The sequence below is a fragment of the Somniosus microcephalus genome, chromosome 2 (assembly GCF_052327205.1).
Source record: "Somniosus microcephalus isolate GS21.2 chromosome 2, FLI_Smic_1.0, whole genome shotgun sequence".
Taxonomy (NCBI): Eukaryota; Metazoa; Chordata; class Chondrichthyes; order Squaliformes; family Somniosidae; genus Somniosus; species Somniosus microcephalus.
The window spans coordinates 186,721,876-186,734,918 of NC_140988.1; the positions used below are offsets into that span (position 1 = coordinate 186,721,876).

The 13,043-nt window shown below is 49.7% G+C and overlaps 1 protein-coding gene across 3 annotated transcripts in view; it reads left to right on the forward strand.

Annotated features, from left to right (window-relative positions):
• The window catches only part of stim2b (stromal interaction molecule 2b), a 232,451-nt gene that overhangs the window by 58,859 nt on the left and 160,549 nt on the right, over positions 1 to 13,043 (forward strand). The gene's annotated exons all lie outside the window — the stretch shown is intronic.

The window sequence follows — 13,043 nt, forward strand, 5'->3', positions numbered from 1 at the left end:
GTGGGAGGCCAACCAGGAGTGCGTTGGAGTAAAGTCTAGAGATAACAAAGGCATGGATGAGGGTTTCAGCAGCAGATGAACTGAGGCACGGGCAGAGACTGGCGATGTTACGGAGGTGGAAATATGCAGATATTTGGTCGGAAGCTCATTTCAGGGTGAAATATGACACCAAGGTTGCGAACAGTGTGGTTTAGCCTCACACTGATGCTAGGGAGAGGGATGGAGCTGGTGGCTAGGGAATAGAGTTTGTGGGATGTGGAATGCAGGAACAGAGAGACCCGGGGGTTGTCTGTACACAAATCTTTGAACGTGGCAAGACAGGTTGAGAAGGCTGTTTTTAAAAAAAAAAAAACATTTGGAATCCTTGGCTTTATAGAGGCCTGGAGTAGAAAAGGAACCTTTAAAAAACACTGGTTAGGCCTTAGCTGGAGTATTGTGGCCAATTCTGGGCACCACACTTTAGGCAGGATGTCAAGGCCTTAGAAAGGGTTCAGAAGCGATTCACTACAATGATACCAGAGAGTAGGGACTTCAGTTATGTGGAGAGACTGGAGAAGCTGGGGTTGCTCTCCTTAGAGTAGAGCAGGTTAAGAAGTGATTTGATCGAGGTGTTCAAAATCAACCGATGGAGTAAATAAGAAGATACTGTTTTTTGTGGCAGAACGGTCGGTAACCAGAGGACACAGGTTTAAGGTGATTGGCAAAAGAACCAGAGGCGACATAAGGAAGCATTTTTTTACACAGCGAGTTGTGGTGATCTGGAATGCACTGCCTGAAAAGGTGGTGGAAGCAGATTCAATAGCAACATTCAAATGGGAATTGGATAAATACTTGAAGGGGAAAAATTTGCAGGGGTATGGGGAAAGAGCGGGGGAGTGGGACTAATTGGATAGCTCTACCAAAGAGTTGGCACAGACCTGATGGGTCAAATGGCCTCCTGTGTTGTATCATTCTATGATTATAAAAGACTAGGAGAAGGGTTTTACTGAAAAGGAATACTCATTAACTGGATATTTTAGATGGGTTGGTTTGTTACAGAAATACTCAATCTACTTTCTAATACTTAATAGGAATTTTGGAGAAAAGCATTAAGGAACTTCTGCAAAAGGAAATGTGTACAAACACTTTTGTAATGATGAGAAGACATTTAGCACTCAAAAGATTAATTACATTTTTGTCCAAGCAGCTCAAACCAATTAATGCTAAACCTAGTTAATCAATTCATAATTGTACTTCACTTTCAGAAAACATCTGAACTCAATAGGTTTTTGTGTAGCACAATTTCTCAATCAAACGCGTTTATGTCTATACAAATATATTCACATATTAACTATTAGGCCTAGAAATTCAGTTGGTTGCGCCAGCCGTTAGCGCCTTAGGAGGAGTAGATTCCGGGCGCGAGGCGGCTTGCGCTCGGGCGAAGCGCGAACTGCGCCTCGCCCCAACTTCAGTAGAGATTTAGCGGCGGCGCAAAGTCTTTGCGCGTGCTCAGCTGCGCGCGCAGATCATGACGTCATTTCCTCGTGCAACGCCCTTTGTGCGCCCCCAACCGGAACTTCAGTCGCGCCGCCCCATTGTGCGCCTGGCGTCCCTAGCGACTGTGAAGTGGAACGGTGCTCAGCCGATGCGGGGGGCGCAAATTAAAGGGCACTCATCCTGCAATATAAAACGCTGCCATTTTGCAGCACACCTTCTTGCGAAACGGATCTTTGGAGAGAGACCAAGGTAGATAGCTTTCTGCTTTGGCCCAACACTCGGACAGGTACTTCTGGCTTCAGGCCACAGATTTCAAAAAGTTTTTGCCTTCATTGACATCTCATTGTTTGCCAGCATATTATGGGGGCTGCAATGGGTGTAAACGCTGGCTTTCTCAATTACATCCAAAGGGCTCAGAGACGCCATGAGAGACTGGCAGCCCTGGCTAGACGGAGAGGGGGCAACAGGCGTCGGCAAAGGAGGCCTTACCCACCCAGGGTATACCGCCAGCAGTTCTCCTATCTCCAGATGTCTGAGGAGCAGTGTGTTTGGAGGCTGCGATTCAGAAGGGACGTCGTCACAGAGATCTGCCAGCTGCTTGCCGGTGATCTGCAGCCACAGCTGAGGTGCAGGACGTCTCTGTCGGTGGCAGTGAAGGTGACGGTGGCTCTCAACTTTTGTGCCACCGGCTCCTTCCAAGCCGCTACTGGCGACATTGCCAACATCTCCCAGTTTGCCGTACATTGCTGCATCCGCCAGGTGACCAATGCCCTTTTCAAAAGGAGACGTCAGTTCATCTCCTTCTCCATGGCCCTTGCCAAGCAGCAACAGCGTGCAATGGGCTTTGCAGCATTCGCGGGCTTCCCCGTGGTGCAGGGTGCCATTGACTGTACGCATGTGGCTTTGCGGGCACCTCTGGAGAATGCCGAGGTTTACCGCAACCGGAAGGGCTACCATTCGCTGAACGTACAGCTGGTGTGTGACCACAGGCAGCTCATCCTAGCTGTCAATGCCCGCTTTCCAGGCAGCAGCCACGATGCCTTCATCCTCCGACAGACTTCTGTGGCAGACATGTTCCAGGCCCAGCCTCACCCACGAGGATGGCTTATCGGGGACAAAGGCTATCCTTTGTGTACCTGGCTGATGACCCCGCTCCGTGCGCCCAGCACCCCTGCTGAAGAGCGATACAACGAGAGCCATCAATCGACCAGGAACATCATCGAACAAACAATCGGTGTCCTGAAGCAACGGTTCTGCTGTCTCGATCGTTCCGGGGGAGCACTGCAGTATTCGCCGGAGCGAGTCTCCCATTTCGTCGTCGTTTGCTGCATGCTGCACAACCTGGCTATCCGCAGGACTCAGCCACTGCCACCACACATTGGAGGACCACCTGAGGAGGAGGAGCAGGAGGAGGAGGAGGACCAGCACAGGAGGGAGGCACAAAGTGCAAGGGCCGCCCGTCGCCGGCTTATTGAACGTCGGTTCTAGGCCCCCTCTCAGGGACTGGCTTGTGCCAATGTCAGCAGATGAATGTAGCCGCTCCACAAGCCCTCAGCCGAGCAGGGCAACCAGGACTTAACCAGAAAACCATGCACACTGCAATTTAACAACAAAAATTTATTGAAAACCTCTGCCCTTCCCACATTACATGCTCATGTGGAGAAGCCCCCTCCAAAAACACAAAAATACCAGTCTCGGCCTTACAAAAAGAAAGAAAGACACCAGTCTCGGCCTTACACAAATAAAGATATACACCAGTCTCGGCCTTACACCCAAACAACTGCACAAGCGTCGGCCTTCCAACAAGCACCAGGCATTTGCGCATACCTCTACTTTTTGCCCTGCGAGGGCGATGCCTTGCGCATCCTTGCCTGGCCCCTGCCCGCCCTGCTGCTCCTCAATGGGAGCCCAGTGGCTGCAGCAAGGCTGGGGGAAGGCTGCTGAGGGACAGATGGCGAGACGGCAGATGCCCTTGGGGGTCGGCCTGCACCAGCTCTGGCCTTGGAGTGGCCGGCTGCTGACTGCTCCAACTGTGGCTGGGCGGCAGCAGTCTGTCCAGCAGCTCGTGGCAGCTGCAATGGCAGAGTGGCAGTGTCGGCTGCAGGAATGGTGGCAACCTGGCAGATCGCAGGTGCTCGCTGGTCGCCTGACACATTGGCACTCGCACGGGCCAGCAGTGCAGCATGCGCAGCAACCAGCTGAAGGACAGATTGCTGGGCTGCTGCTGCGCGGCGAGTGCCCTGGCGAGGCCTGGCTGATCCAGCGAGGGTGGCAGCAGTTAGTGCCCGTGTGGCCCTGGTCTGTGTCCGCAATACACCAGCCAGTGAATGGACGGCACGACTGAGCACTTGGCTAGAAGCCGACTGTGCTGCCGTGAAGTCCTGCAGACTCCTGGCCTGTGTTGCCGCGATGTCCTGCACACTCCTGGCCTGTGCTGCATTGAATTGTTCCAGACTCCTGGCCTGTGCTGCACTGAATTGTTGCAGACTCCTGGCCTGTGCTGACCCGAATTCCTGCACACTCCTTGCCAGTGACTCTATGGAGTCAGGCATCCGTGCCACTGCAGCCATGAGCTCAGTGTGCCTGCGCTCAGCCTGGACGGCCATTTCCTCTAGGAGGCGCACCTCCTCTGCACTGACAAGTCGCAGGACTGGAGGCCGCACTCGCCCTCTGGGGAGAAGTCCGCCGAGCTTCCCCACCCCTCCCGCGTTGCTGCAGGCCGCTGGGCCCCGGAGCTTCACTCTCCTCCGACCCTTCCCCCCCCCCCGGCTCCCCTCCAGGGAAGATGTGTCCCCTACATCGGCATGGGCTGGCGCGGCTGAGGGTGGCACTGATGGGCCGGCTTCCTCTTCCTCCTCCTCGTCTTCCGAAGGGCTGACAGTGGCAGCTTGAGGGCCCGCCTCCTCACCTGGCGATTCACCATCTGAAAGCAGGAAGGCACAAGAGTAGCTTTAGAGTGAGGACAGGGCGGCAGCGAGGGAGGCATGAGTGGTGCCATTCACTGCATTGGTCGGACAGTGGCAAAGGATGCTGATCTGATGCGCAAGTGGAACGAGAGGGGTCCAAAAGGTCATGCCCTTACCATTGGTGCCCAGAACAGGGTCGGCATCTCCAGTGGCGACGGGGCCAATCAGCCGGCCTCCCATAATGCGCTCCACACCATGGTCGAGGTCGGAGAGCTCTTTGATGTCAGGACGGCCTCCCCCGGTCTCAGTTTGGTTGCGCCGGTTGTGCGCAACCCTGGCCTGCAAGAGAAAGGACGGCCTCTAAGTACAGTGTGTAGCCCTGATCTTGTCTGCACTGCCTCCCATGGTCGAATAGCTTGTACAGTGTGTAGCCCTGATCTTGTCTGCACTGCCTCCCATGGTCGAATAGCTTGTACAGTGTGTAGCCCTGATCTTGTCTGCACTGCCTCCCATGGTCGAATAGCTTGGACAGTGTGTAGCCCTGATCTTGTCTGCACTGCCTCCCATGGTCGAATAGCTTGGACAGTGTGTAGTCCTGATCTTGTCTGCACTGCCTCCCATGGTCGAATAGCTTGGACAGTGTGTAGCCCTGATCTTGTCTGCACTGCCTCCCATGGTCGAATAGCTTGTACAGTGTGTAAAGTGCTGAATGTGCAAGTGATTTTCATGCCAGTCCCATAGCTGCTGGATGAGGGCTGGCCATTAGGGCTTTCAGGTCCCTTTGCCTATAATGTGAGGTGCACATGCAAGGATGAGGAGGACACTGGAAAGGGTACTCACCCTGACAACCCGAGTGAGGTCGTTGAACTTCTTGCGGCATTGCACAGCAGTCCTGGCAACCACGCTGTTGGAAGAGACCCTGTTGGACACCTCCCTCCAGGCTTTCCGGTAGGCGCTGGGCAGCGGCCTCTTGCCACCTTCTGGGTACAAAACATGGCGCCTGCGCTCCACTCCGCCAACCAGCACCCTCAGGTCCCCGTCGCTGAAGCGCTGCGCTCTCTCCCTGGCCTTCTCCATAGTCCTGGGCGTTGTACAGGTGAAGCTGAAGTGGTCAGGCCTAGGTTGATGGCTGCAGTGTGCAGGGCGTGGCAGGCAAACAAATCCACCCTCCCCCTTTAAGAGCTGACTGGCGCCAGAGTGTCTGCCGTCAATCAAAAACTCGCCGCACCTGCGCTGCACCCGGCCTCGGTGGTATCGCTCAGCACCGCCGGCTTAGCGCCTGAAGATAGTCGTGCATCGCCTGTTTTAGCGCAGCAGCAACCTCTTGGGGCGTTGCGACTGAATATCGGTGAAGGGGGCGCGACTTTGCGCCGGGCGCAACTTTAGCGGCCGCCCGACTTTACCGCCCCAAAAGTGGCTATACTGAATTTCTAGGCCTTAGTATTTAAATTTGAGAATTTTGTAGAAAATAAAGTGATGGGACTGGGTGTTGTGGTGGCTTAGCACAATGAAATATCAACCTTTGAGATCTTGGCTGGGAAATGTCTTGAAACTGCTCCTGCTCTGCCTATGTTAATTCACCGGAAGTGTGGCGGAATTTGTTTACTCACGTAAACGGCGTTTCCAGCAAAATAACAGCAGCACCGAGAAATTTCATGGCCCTGGACTTTATTTCAGCTCTGACTTTCTGCAGGGTTAAAAATGTTCAGTGTAAAATGGATTTTGTTAGGTTTGTTCTGATTCCTAATGAGTACTTGTCCACAGCATAAACTGTCCATAATTGGCAGTCTCACTCAAGATCTGTTACTAAAACTGCTTTTGAGAAGTTCAGCTTCCCCTTTTGTGCTAAATTCTGCTTTAAGCCCAAGGTTATTCAAGACTTGAATACTGCTCCCATATATAGGGAGGCTGTTCCAGCAAATCTCGTACTCCTGGACAGAATACCTGCCTACACCCCCTCCACCTTTAACTATTCACACACTCTCCGCATCTCACATGTCTTTTATTTCTCTCTTTATGCTTCCTATTGTCTGATGCCGATATCAGTTCTCCCACTTAACCATCTCTGTTCTCTATATAAGCACTTTACAAAACTTGCTATTTCATTTCCTGTATTTAGTTGTGGTTTCCCCCTTCTCCTTCCCCTTTGTTTAGTTCATTTTTTAAATGCTGTTGAATCCATACCCGAAGTGTCATGTCCGTTCTCTCCACAGAGGCTGTTCGGTGTATCCACCAATATTCGATTTTGTTTCAGATTTCTATCATCTGCGGTATTTTGCTTTTCGTTCACAAGAAAAAGCTTGTTGTCTTAGCTGGTTCATCTCTTGCCTCTAATTTCCACTTGCCTCTCTTCCCCTACACTGGAATGATAGCATAATGGTTATGTTACTGACTAGTAATCCAGAGGCCTGGTCTAATGATCCAGAGATGTGAGTTCAAATCCCACCATGGCAGCTGAGGAAATTAAATTCAATTAATTAAATAAATCTGGAATATAAAGCTATAATGGTGACCATGAAACCATCTGGTTCACTAATATCCTTTAGGGAAGGAAATCTGCTGTCCTTACCTGGTCTGGTCTATATGTGACTCCAGACCCACAGCAATGTGGTTGACTCTTAACTCCTAGCAAACCACTCAGTTGTAAAAAACCGTTACGAGAAACAATAAGAATAAAACTGGACAGACATGACAGCGGCACACCTAGCCCAGTCGACCCTGCAAAATCGTCCTCATCAACACCTGGGGACTTGTGCCAAAACTGGGAGAGCTGTCCCACAGACAAGTCAAGCAACAGCTTGACATAGTCATACTCATAGAATCGTACCTTTCAGCCAATGTCCCAGACTCTTCCATCACCATCCCTGGTTATGTCCTGTCCCACCGGCAAGACAGACTGACTAGAGGTGGCAGCACAGTGGTATACAGTTAAGAAGGAGTGGTCCTGGGAGTCCTCAACATTGACTCTGGACCCCATGAAATCTCATGGCTTCAGGTCAAGCATGGGCAAGGAAACCTCCTGCTGATTACCACCTACTGCCCTCCCTCAGCTGATGAATCAGTACTCTTCCATGTTGAACACCACTTGGAAGAAGCACTGAGAGTAGCAAGGGCACAGAATGTACTCTGGGTGGGGGACTTCAGTGTCCATCACCAAGAGTGGTTCAGTAGCACCACTACTGACTGAGCTGGCCGAGTCCTGAAGGACATAGCTGCCAATCTGGGCCTGCGACAGGTGGTGAGAGAACCAACACGAGGGGAAAAACCTACTTGACCTCGTCCTCGCCAATCTACCTGTTGCAGATGCATCTCACCATGACCGCATTGGTAGCAGTGACCACCGCACCGTCCTTGTGGAGATGAAGTCCCGTTTTCACACGGAGGACACCTTCCATTGTGTGGAACTACCACAGTGCTAAATGGGATAGATTCAGAACTAGCCGCACCTCTAGCTAAGCTGTTCCAATACAGCTATAACACTGGCATCTATCCGACAATGTGGAAAACTGCCCAGGTATGTCCTGTCCACAAAAAGCAGGACAAATCCATTGTGGCCAATTACCGCCCCATCAGTCTACTCTCAATCATCAGCAAAGTGATGGAAGGTGTCGTTGACCGTGCTATCGAGCAGCACTTACTCACCAATAACCTGCTTACTGATGCTCCGTTTGGGTTCTGCCAAGACCACTCGGCTCCCAAGCTCATTACAGCCTTGGTCCAAACGTGGACAAAGGAGCTGAATTCCAGAGGTGAGGTGAGAGTGACTACCCTTGACATCAAGGCAGCATTTGACCGAGTGTGGCATCAAGGAGCCCTAGTAAAACTGAAGTCAATGGGAATCGGGGCGGAAAACTCTCCACTGGCTGGAGTCATACCTAGCACAAAGGAAGATGGTTGTGGTGGTTGGAGGTCAATCATCTCAGCCCCAGGACATCGCTGCTGGAGTTCCTCAGGGCAGTGTTCTAGGCCCAACCATCTTCAGCTGCTTCATCAATGACCTTCCCTCCATCATACGATTAGAAGTCGGGATGTTCGCTGACGACTGCACAGTGTTCAGTGCCATTCGCAACTCCTCAGATAATGAAGCAGTCCAAGCCCGCATGCAGCAAGACATGGACGACATTCAGGCTTGGGCTGATACGTGGCAGGTAACATTCACGCCACACAAGTGCCAGGCAATGACTATCTCCAACAAACGTGTGCCTAACCACTATCCCTTGACATTCAACGGCAGTACCATTGCCGAATCCTCCCACCAATACCCTGGGGGTCACCATTGACCAGACACTTAACTGGACCAGCCACAGTATTTATGTGGCAACAGGAGCAGGTCAGAGGCTGGGAATTCTGCGGTGAGTGTCTCACCTCCTGACTCCCCAAAGCCTTTCCACCATCTACAAGGCACAACTAAGGAGTGTGATGGAATACTCTCCACTTGTCTGGATGAGTGCAGCTCCAATAACACTCAAGAAGCTCGACACCATCCAAGACAAAGCAGCCCGCTTGATTGGCACCCCATCCACCACCTTAAACATTCACTCCCTCCACCACCGACGTACCGTGGCTGCAGTGTGTACCATCTACAAGATGCACTGCAGCAACTCGCCAAGGCTTCTTCGGCAGCACCTCCCAAACCTGCGACCTCTACCACCTAGAAGGACAAGGGCAGCAGGCGCATGGGAACACCACCACTTCCAAGTTCCCCCCCCCCAAGTCACACACCATCCTGACCTTGGAAGTATATCGCCGTTCCTTCATCGTCGCTGGGTCAAAATCCTGGAACTCCCTCCCTAACAGCACTGTGGGAGTACCTTCACCGCATGGACTGCAGTGGCTCAAGAAGGCGGCTCACCACCACCTTCTCAAGGGCAATTAGGGATGGGCAATAAATGCTGGCTTTGCCAACGATGCCCATATCCCATGAACGAATTAAAAAAAAAAAAAACAAAAAAAAAACTACCACCTCATCTCTTTTTCTATTTCACTTCTATTTCTATAATAATTCCTATTGTGAAATTTCCTTTCTTATTTCTTCTCGGCTACAAATAGGCGATCCCACATTATTATCACAATGCCAGAAGTACATTTTTCCGCATGGTAAGTTCCTCATCACTGTAGTGCTGCTGTGGTGAGGCACAGAGTAGAAGTTCAGAGCTCTTACGCTGGAACGGAGCGAAGACTGGAGGGTGATTCACTCGCGTGCAAAACTACCCACCAAAACAAAACAAAATCTTAATTATTTTCAATAAGCAAATATTTAGTAATTATTAACAGTACAGTAAATGTCTCCTTTGAGTTGCATACTTTGCTATAACTAATGTAAACAACCTTCCCAGAAATGTGGCAGTACAGGGATTGATGAAGATCAGAGTGCTGAGAAGCACTTGTTCTGCTGACCGTTTGTATTCCGCTTCTATGCTTCCGCTTCTATGCTTTCACTTGGGTATCAGAGCCATGGAACTCCCCAGAATAAGTCGAGAGAAAGAAGAAATTTAGATCTGTAGGGGAAGATGGGTGCTGAAATTTCCAGTAATGTGATAGAATTGTTACTTGTTCATAATGTTGTTGTCATGTCTGACTGATGCTATTTCAGACTGTTTAACAAAACCCTGATTTTGTGATCTATACTTGTAATTGTCTGTGGAATGAAACTTTGAACTCTCGTGTACAGTCTAGTCCTCTTATCCAATTATTAAAATCCTTTTGAGCATTATATTTCCACTTTGCTGTTATTTATTTTGGTTAAGCAAGGCTGTGTCATCGCACCAACGCTCTTCTCGATCTTCCTTGCTGCAATGCTCCATCTCACCCTCAGTAAGCTCCCCGCTGGAGTGGAGCTAATTTACAGAACAAACGGGAAACTGTTCAACCTCCGTCGCCTCCAGTCCAGATCCAAGGTCGTCCCATCCTCTGTCATCGAATTACAGTATACAGACGACGCTTGCGTCTGCGCTCACTCGGAGGTCAAACTCCAAACCATCGTCAACACCTTCACTGACGCGTACGAGAGCATGGGCCTTACACTAAACATCCGTAAGACAAAGGCCCTCTACCAACCTGCCCCCGCCACACAGTACTGCCCCCCGATTATCAAAATCCATGACAAGGCCTTGGACAACGTGGAACACTTTCCATACCTCGGGAGCCTACTGTCAACAAGGGCAGATGTCGACAACAAAGTCCAACACCGCCTTCAGTGTGCCAGTGCAGCCTTCGGTCGCCTGAGGAAGAGAGTGTTTGAAGACCAGGACCTCAGACCTGGCACTAAGCTCATGGTCTACAGAGCAGCAGTGATACCTGCCCTGCTGTATGCCTCAGACATGGACCATGTACAGCAGGCACCTCAAAGCACTGGAGAGGTACCACCAATGCTGCCTCCGCAAGATCCTGCAAATCCATTGGCAGGATAGGCGCACCAACGTCGGTGTTCTTGCTCAGGCCAACATCCCCAGCATTGAAGCTTTGACCACACTCGATCAGCTCCGATGGACGGGTCACATTGTCCGCATGCCCGATACGAGACTCCCAAAACAAGCGCTCTACTCCGAGCTCCGGCACGGCAAGAGAGCCCCAGGTGAGCAGAGGAAACGCTTCAAGGACACTCTCAAAGCCTCCTTGAAAAAGTGTAACATCCCCACCGACACCTGGGAACCCTGGCCCAAGACCGCACAAAGTGGAGGAGAAGCATCCGGGAAGGCGCCGAACACTGAGTCTCTTCGCTGGGAGCAAGCGGATTCCAAGTGCAGGCAGCGCAAGGAGCGCATGTCAACCCAAGCCCCCCACCCCTTCAACCACCGTGTGCCCCACCTGTGACAGAGACTGTAGGTCCCGCATTGGACTCATAAGTCGCCTGAGAACTCATTTTTAATGTGGAAGCAAGTCATCCTCGGTTCCGAGGGACTGCCTAAGAGAGAAGAGAGTAATTCAAATGATTGAATAATTCAATTTTATTAGTACAAAAACATAACTTTGAATTGTCACGGATAAACAATTTCGGTGTTTTAACGTGTTTTCTTTGGGTATTCGTCAGTGTAGTGTTGTGCGTTGTAGGGATTTAATTAACCAGAAGGAATAGCAATGGTTCATGTGATGCGAAAGATACAATAAAGTGTTATTAACTGAAGAAGCAAAGAGTTGTTTAAAAGACTGATGAAACTTAATAGTATGATATTCAGTAGTTCAGGTGAGAGTGTTGCAATGGAATGAGGAACAATAGGCAGTGGTTTGCACCATTGATGTACTGTACTTGTTGCACAGAGCATGGTTCCAATGATTCATTAAATGTAATTTTGAGCAGTACCTTTTAAAATAAAGTTTTTTTTCCACCCTCACTCCATTTAGCTGATGGTAAAGTTTATTTTAGATTCATGAATGATTTGATTTATACTTCCATCTGCCATACATAGTGTTATTTCATGTCAGTATGAAAGTGTCATAGCAGGTATGGGTGGAATAGATCTTAAAATTATGTATTTAAATCTCAACAACTCAGCTTTGATGTCCAGTGCTCAAAATATATATTTTCAGGAGGACTAAGAATCTGTTAGAATGCTGTCCTTTTACCTCTGGGACCTGTGTTTGGATCCACCAATGTGGTAGTTGTAAAGGTTTTATGTGAAATTAATTTTGGTAGTCTTAACCAGTTAGTGATGGTTGAGTCTATATCAAAAAACATTTCATAATGGTATTGTTGAGTCTGTGTTTCCAAATGTAGTTATGCTGAATAACTGGACACAGACTACAGAAATAATTAAACAGGTCTTTAGTAATTGAGGGTCAGGGCTGAACTGGAATACACTTTGCTCCACAGGGTTTATATACCAGTGTGGTCACCACCGGTACTACAATGTACAGTAGCCATCAAAAAGCAGTCCATCACCTTAAGGTATCCTCTTAAGGTGGTACAGGTTACATACACTACAATTCCTCCCCTTTTAGCTTAACAGTGTACACCCCAATTTAAACATTACATGGATAACATATATACAACTTTCACACAAAACTGTTCAAAGATTCAGTCTCTGAGGAGGCCTCCTGATCCAGGCCGGATAACGCCTTTCAGGGGTCTCTGGTTCTCGTTGCTGGGGTGACTCATCCATTTGATCTCCTATGGATTGAACATCATCATGTACGTTCGAGTCTGAGGTAGATGCTACAGGCTCAATAACTTCTTCAACTGGTGTCTCTGCCGTAGACACGGGGTCGACCCTTGCTCTCGATTCCACAAGTTGGTCAGCATGACGTCGTATTACGTTCTCTCCAACGTCTACCGTGTACATCAAGGGTCCTTGTCGGGCACGAATTGTTCCGGATTGCCATTTATCATTCCTATAGTCCCTGGCCAACACTGGTTGTCCTATTTCGAAACTCCGAGTGGCCTTGTTATTTACGTGCTGGAATTGCTTGTTTTCGACTTCCCTTCGCACATTGGGTTTTAACAAATCCAACCGGGACCGCAACCTCCTATTATAGAACATTATGGCAGGGCTTTGATTTGTCACTGAATGCGTGGCGTTTAGATACGCCATCAGGAAATTGTCCACCTTGTGTTGTAGTGGAATATGGTCTTCGCTCATGGCCTTTATCGCCTTTTTGAACGTTTGTACAAATCTCTCGGCCAACCCATTTGTAGCCGGATGATATGGGGCAGATTTATAGTGT